This window comes from Somniosus microcephalus, chromosome 1, assembly GCF_052327205.1.
Source record: "Somniosus microcephalus isolate GS21.2 chromosome 1, FLI_Smic_1.0, whole genome shotgun sequence".
Lineage (NCBI taxonomy): Eukaryota > Metazoa > Chordata > Chondrichthyes > Squaliformes > Somniosidae > Somniosus > Somniosus microcephalus.
This window is the reverse complement of record NC_140987.1, coordinates 260,740,603-260,748,508: the sequence shown is the minus strand read 5'-3', so window position 1 is coordinate 260,748,508 and position 7,906 is coordinate 260,740,603.

Genomic DNA, 7,906 nt, shown 5'->3' with positions numbered 1-7,906 from the left:
ATGTCTTCGAGCACTGATAGTTCCGCCCTGCAGTTCCAGTACTCTGCCATGTCAGGTGAGCAGTCTTGCTTCATGTTGGGCGATCCATCCAAGGTGCTATTTCTCAGTCGTCTCATTGTTTCATCTTTGTTTGTCTCAGTCTTTATGAGCTCCATTTTTGCATCTGCTATGGGCAGTGCACTTGTGATCATGTCCACGTAGGCGTTCACTTTTTCATCCATTGTGGTGTTTGCGGGCTCACTTGGGTCAACAGCTCTGGACAACGTGTCTGCTGTATACATCAGTTTACCCGGTGTGTACGCAACATTCAGTGTATAGCGTTGCAGCCTGATCATCATTCTTTGTATTCTAAGCGGACAGCTATTTAGTGGCTTTTGGAACAATGCAATCAAGGGCTTATGGTCGGTCTCTACACTGATTGCTTGTCCTGCCACAAACTGGTGAAATCTTTCACAGGCGTATGTGATGCTGAGCAGCTCCTTTTCTATTTGAGCATATCGCGTCTCCGCGTCTGTCATTGAGCGCGATGCATATGCAATAGGTTGCCAGTAGTCATATTGTTGCAGAAGAACGGCACCGAGCCCACTCTGTGATGCATCTGATGATATCTTGATGGGTCTCGCTGGGTCATAAAACCTCAGAACTGGTTCCTCTGTGAGCAGTTTCTTTAGATCGCTCCATGACTTCTCATGCTCATGATTCCATTCCCATTCTATGTTCTTTTCAGTTAGTCTTCTCAGTGGCGCCATCTTTTCTGAGAGGTTGGATATGAATTTCCCCATGTAGTTGATCATTCCATTAAACCTCTGCACGTCCTTTTTGCATTGTGGCTTTGGCATATTCTCAATGGCGGACACCTTTCTGGGATCTGGTCTGATGCCCTCACTGCTAAGGATATCTCCCACGAATGTCAGTTCTGTCACCCCGAGCTGGCATTTCTCTCTATTCAGCTTCAGGTTTGTTTTCCTTGTTGCTTCCAGCACTTTTTTCAGTCTCTCGTCATGCTCAGTTCTCGTGGTTCCCCATACTATGATGTCATCCATTGATGTATCAACGCCCTCCAGGTGCTCATAGATCATATGGATAGTTTTGTGATACACTTCAGGAGCTGAGGCAATGCCAAATGGTAACCTTAGGAATCTGTATCTGCCAAATGGACTGTTGAACGTGCACAGTCTTGAACTTGCTTCGTCCAATTTCATCTGCCAAAATCCTGATGATGCATCTAACTTGCTGAAATACTTTGCATTTGCAAACTGTGCCATGATTTCCTCACGTGTAGGAAGCTTGAAGTGCTCTCTCTTTATTGCTCTGTTTAGATCGCTTGGATCCAGGCAAATTCTGAGCTTTCCATTCTTTTTGTCCACTACGACGAGGGAACTCACCCACTCAGTTGGCTCATCTATCTTCCGAATCACGTTCAGGCTTTCCATCCTGTCCAACTCTGCCTTCAGTTGCTTTTGAAGAGCAAATGGGACTTTTCTGCATGGATGTATGACCAGTGTCATATTTTTATCTACTCTGATCGTGTGTTCTCCTGGAATGCAGCCTAGACCCTTAAATAGGTCTTTGTACTCTTTCATGAGTTCATCATAGACTGTCTCTCCTTCGCTTTCCACAACGAGGACTCTCTTTACCAGGTTCAGTCTCTCACAGGCTTTTAAACCTAGTATGGCTTGCACATCCTTTGGCACCACGATTAATGCTAGCGTGTGCTCTCTGTCCTTGTGTGTTACTTTGACAATGCATCTTCCTTTCACTGGTATATCAGTACCTGAGTATCCTGTCACTTTCACTTTTATTCCATGTATCTTTGGTCTGGGTCTAATTTTCTTAAAATCAGTCTCTGATATCACATTAACTTGTGCTCCAGTATCCAATTTAAATGGAATGTGTATGTCATTCACTTTTAGTGTCAACATCCAGTCTCTTTCTTCTTTTTTGTTTTCAGACACAACATCTACATAGAACTCCTCTGTGTCGCTTTCATCTACTGCATGGACCTTGCTTTGTTGCATTTAGTTCTTACAGCAACGGGCATAATGGTTGTTCTTATTGCAACTATTGCATGTTTTACCATATGCTGGACACTTTCTTGGTGGATGCTGTGTACCGCATCGACTACATGACTTTCGATTGTCCCTTTCATTTTCGTTCGCTGGCCACGCCTCTTTTTTCACATTGGCGCTCTTTTTGTTAAACGGTTTGTGTCCGTTCTTACTCACTGCATCCACGTTGCAGCTACTGTCACTGAACAGCTCCTTTGCCTGCAACTTCACAGTCTCTGTAGCCCTACACAGTGCTATGGCTTTTCCCAGGTCTAGATCTTGCTCTCTTAGCAGTCTTTCCCTTAGACCATTATTCGGAATACCACACACCAATCTGTCTTTTATCAGCGAGTCTGTCAGTCCCCCAAATTCACACGATTTGCTTCTGTTTCTCAGTTCAGTCACATACTGATCAATAGTCTCACCCGTTTTCTGTACACATGTGAAAAATCTGTGCCTCTCAAACGTCACTTTACGTTTAGGTATGCAGTAGGCCTCAAACTGTTCCATTATTTTATCTAGTTTCATTTTGTCTCCATCAGCAGCGAATGTGAAGTTATTATACACCTCCAGTGCTTCATCACCCATGAGATGTAAGAACAGTGACGATTTCTTTTTATTACTTTTCTCGTCAGCTCCGATTGCTGCTAAATACAACTCGAAACGTTGTTTGAACCGCCTCCAATTTTCAGCCACATTACCTGTCAACTGAAGCGTCGCCGGTGGGTGTAAACCTTCCATTTTTTCACTTCGTTAGCTATTCTCCAATGGTAAGCAACGATGTTCTCTTTTGGCTTGCTAATTTGTGGAGAGCTGATTTAACTTCAGATTTTTTCTCTTCATCTCTTTCAATCACTTCTGACACCATGTATTGATTTCTTTGTGGGTTCAATGACGAGACATTTATGAAAGAGAATGGCCTAGAAATTCAGTTGCGTTTGCGCCCACTTATTGGCTATAGAGTGGTTTGCGCCGGAAGTTTTTTAGCGCCCGAAATTCAGTTGGTCCCTAACATCGGCGTTAGCCGGTAGCGCTGCGCCGGCACCGATGACGTCATTGGTGTGCGCAGCGCCCCGGTTCCAATGCTATTCCGTGCCGATGGCCAAATTCAGTTGCGGCCGCCTCGCCCGTAGCGGCCGCAAACAGCATTTGAAAAATGGTGCCTTGCAGCTCCGAGAGGCCGGCGCATAAAGGTGGAGGGGCGACCGGCCGCACCTCCCTCCCCGGACTCCTGCACCACCCCCCCGCGGCATTGGTGTCTGACTCCCGCGAGCCTGGCACTTCTCCGTGGTGCCGGGCTCATTTGCCGGGGAAATCCAGCGGCGATCTCACGGCTGCAGTCAGCTCCTCCTTAAGAGAAGGAGGAGGCCTGCAGTACCCCAGCCTGCCGCACCGCATCGGGTGCCGCAGCGGCAGCTGGGCGCCTGAAACTGACTTTCATCGCCCCAAACGAGGCGGCCAAACCCTGCAATAGCGCCCGCCTCCGTCTTGGGGCGGCGCAACTGAATTTCAGGCGGGCGCTACGGGAATCCGGGCGAGCGCAAAATTTTGGGCACTAAAGACCTGGCGCGGCGATACCGAATTTTTAGCCCAATGTCTTTTAATCTAAAGTCTGTTCAACTCTTTATACAGCATTTACAGGAGACATCATGCGAGTGATGCATCTAGAATGAAACTGAAACTAAACTGAACAGCCTTGCTTGTCTCTGTCACATGCCCTCTGCTGGTCAGGCACAAGCAATCAATACATGCAAACATGCTGTTAAGGCATCATAATCGAACAGGCAAATACCATCTCTATTTGCTGATATCATTACACACTCCACCTCAATGCGTTCCACATATGTCGCCCAATCTTCGACTTCATTGTCGAACGCAGTGACACTGCCACTCTTCGGCATCCCTGGGTGTAGTTAGACTTTCTAAAATGGCATCTCCTGCGCTCTCCCTTCTTCTCCGCTGGCTCAAAATGGCGTCTCCCGCGCTTTCCTTTCTTCCCGCGCTCGCCCTTCTTCTCCGCTGCGGCTTCAAAAATGGCGTCTCCCGCGCTCTCCCTTCTTCTCCGTGGCTCAAATGGCGCGCTCTCCCTTCTTCTCCGCGGCTCAAATGGCATCTCCCGCGCTCCCTTTCTTTCCCCGCGGACACTGCTCCGCCCTTGAGCCCTGGTTGCGCTCTGCGCGTTCTCCTGTGCGCCTCTCTCGTTGCCGCTGCTCGGTCCTGAACCCCGGCTGTGCTTTACCCTCTCTCTCTTTTTGTTTTCCGTCGACGCCGCTCGGTCTTCAACCCCCGGCTGCGCCCTGTGCGCTCTACCCTCTTTCTTACCCCGTCGACGCTGCTCGGCTTTTTCTGTGCTGTCGGTCGGCCCCAGCCGCCGCTGTCCGGGAAGGGTCTGCGCTGTACCTGTTGCCAGTCTGTTGCTGGATCGTCGTGGCTGGAGAACCAAGCCCAGCTCTCAACAGCCTCCCCTGCGATGTTCACTCTCTCTGCCGGATGACTGGGCGGTTGCTCGTGGTTGACACCCGTGCTTCTGGCCTCGACTTTCTTCCACCGTCTTCCCGGAGCGAATCCTTGGAAGGAAATGCAGAGTTGCAGGTAGATTCGAATTGACCTCGTTGCCACTGTTGAATCCGTAAATCTTAAGGTATGGTGTTCTTCAATAACTAGACGGAGGCTGTAGATTAACAATCAACAGGTGTTTACTGGAGGAGGGTAGTCTAAAGACTAACAGTACAGATGCCTGCTCAAGGCTTATATACAGGTGTGGTCACTGCCGGTACTACAGTATACAGGAGCTGTAAAAGTAGTTCTCTCTTAAAGGTACATACACTACAAAAGTCACCACCACTCTCAACCTCCTCGCCTCAGGCTCCTTCCAGGGATCAGCAGATATTTGCAGGATCTCCCAGTCGGTCGCCCAAAGATGCAGCACCCAGGTCACCAATGCCAAGTTTCACAAGTCAGCCAATTATATCAACTTTGCCACTGATGAAGCCAGTGTTAATGAGCAGGTGCTCAGCTTTACAGCTCTGGCTGACTTCCCACAGGTGCAGGGTGTCATCGACTGCACACATGTGGCCATGAAGGCACCCAATCATCACCCAGGAGTGTTTGTAAACCACAAGGGCTTCCACTCCCTCAATGTGCCGCTCATCTGCAATCACAAAAAGATGTTTATGTATGTGTGCGCCAGATTCCCTGGCAGCTGTCATAACTCCTTCGTGCTGCGGCAGTCCACCCTCCCTCAGCTCTTCGCACCTCCAAACAGATTTACTGGCTGGCTGCTTGGAGACAATAAGAATATAAGAACATATGTAATAGGAGCAGGAGTAGGCCATTTGGCTCCTCGAGCCTGCTCCTCCATTCAATAAGATCATGATCTTCTACCTCATCTCCACTTTCCTGAACTATCCCCATATCCCTTGATTCCCTTAATATTCAAAAATCTATCTCTGTCTTGAATATAATCAAGGACTGAGCCTCCACAGCCCCCTGGGGTAGAGAATTCCAAAGAGTCACCACCCTCTGAGTGAAGAAAGTTCTCCTCACCTCAGTCCTAAATGGCCAACCCCTTATTCTGAGACTGTGACCCCTGGTTCTAGACTTCCCAGCCAGGAGAAACATCCTCCCTGCATCTACCCTGTCAAGCCCTGTAAGAATTTTGTATGTTTCAATGAGATCACCTCTCATTCTTCTAAACTCTAGAGAATATAGGCCTAGTGTACTCAACCTCTCCTCATAGGACAATCCCCCCATCCCAGGAATCAGTCTGGTGAACCTTTGTTGCACTCCCTCTATGGCAAGTATATCCTTCCTTAGGTAAGGAGACCAAAACTATACACAATACTCCAGGTGTGGTCTCACCAGGGCCCTATATAATTGCAGTAAGACATCTTTACTCTTATACTCAAATCCTCTCGTAATAAAGGCCAGCATACCATTTGATTTCCTAATTGCTTGCTGTACCTGCATGTTAACTTTCAGTGATTCAAGTACAAGGACACCCAGGTCCCTCTGAACACCATCATTTCCCAATCTCTCAACATTTAAAAAATACTCTGCTTTTCTATTTTTCCTACCAAAGTGGATAACTTCACATTTCTCCACATTATATTCCATTTGCCATGTTCTTGCCCACTCACTTAGCCTGTCTATATCCCCTTGAAGCCTCTTTGCATCCTCCTCACAACTTACATTCCCACCCACCTTTGTATCATCAGCAAACTTGGATATATTACATTTGGTCCCCTCATCCAAATCATTGATGTAAATTGTGAATAGCTGAGGCCCAAGCACTGGTCCTTGCGGTATACCACTAGTTACAGCCTTCCAACCCTAAAATGACCCGTTTACTCCTACTCCCTGTTTTCTGTCCATTAACCAACCCTCAATCCATGCTAGTATATTAACCCCAATCCCATGAGCCCTAATTTTGTTTAATAACCTCTTGGGTGGCACCTTATCGAATGCCTTCTGAAAATCCAAATACACCACATCCACTGGTTCCCCCTTATCTATTCTGCTAGTTATAACCGCAAAAAACTCTAACAGATTTGTTAAACACGATTTTCCTTTCATAAATCCATGTTGACTCTGCCCAATCCTATTATTATTTTCTAAGTGCCCTGTTACCATGTCCTTAATAATAGATTCTAGCATTTTCCCTAATACTGATGTCAGGCTAACAGGTCTGTAGTTCCCCGTTTTCTCTCTCTCTCCTTTCTTAAATGGTGGGGTTACATTTGCTACATTCCAATCCGCGGGAATCGTCCTAGAATCTATGGAATTTTGGAAAATGAAAACCAATGCATCTACTATCTCTATAGTCACCTCTTTCAAAACCCTAGGATGTAGGCCATCAGGTCCAGGGGATATATCAGCTTTCAGTCCCATTAATTTCTCCAGTACTTTTTTTTACTAATACTGAATAGCTGAGGCCCAAGCACTGATCCTTGCGGTACACCACTAGTTACAGCCTTCCAACCCTAAAATGACCTGTTTATTCCTACGCTCTGTTTTCTGTCCATTAACCAATCCTCAATCCATGCTAGTATATGCTGGAAAATGGGATTAGAATAGATAGGGCTTGATGGCTGGCGCAGACACGATGGGCAGAAGGGCCTCTTTCTGTGCTGTATAACTCTATGGGGGAAAAATTCGGTATCGCCCCATTTGGGGCGCCATTATTGCCGGTGCGCAAAGTTTAGCGCCTGGCGCTAATTTTTGCCTCCGACAGCAAACTTGGCTTTTATCGCCCCTGGAGTTGATTGGAGCGCTAAATCAGGCGCTACACACCTCTCTTAAGGCGCTAAGGCCGAAGAGCGAGGTGCTACCTCACAGCGCAGGCAAAGCTCATGTGATGTCAGTCAGCAATGGAACACAGACACACTGGCCCCGTCCAATTCTTAAAGGGGAGTTCTGACGAATGGTCATCGACCTGAAACGTTAACTCTGTTTCTCTCTTCACAGATGCTGCTTGACCTGCTGAGTTTCTCCTGCATTTTCTGTTTTTATCTTAAAGGGGAGGGTTGATCTTGCTCTCCATCCACATCCTGCTCATTGCAGCCTTGAATCTCGGCCTGGAGAGACCTGTACATCAAATCTGCTGGAAAGAACAATGGAGAGAGCCAGGGAAAGAGCTCAGAATGCAGACCCCATAGTCTCTTCTAAATCGATACAAGGAAGGTCAAATCAAAATCAACCTGCAAAGTGCTGCTCAGTACCCAAAACTCCTTCACACAGCGTTGAATCTCTCCAGAAGTCTCTCTCTCTCTCTCAGAATGCGTGGTGCAAAAATGTCACCGACAAAAAAAGGCAGGAAGTGGTCGCCTTTAAATAGTGCTCCCGTAGTCCCTTTATGA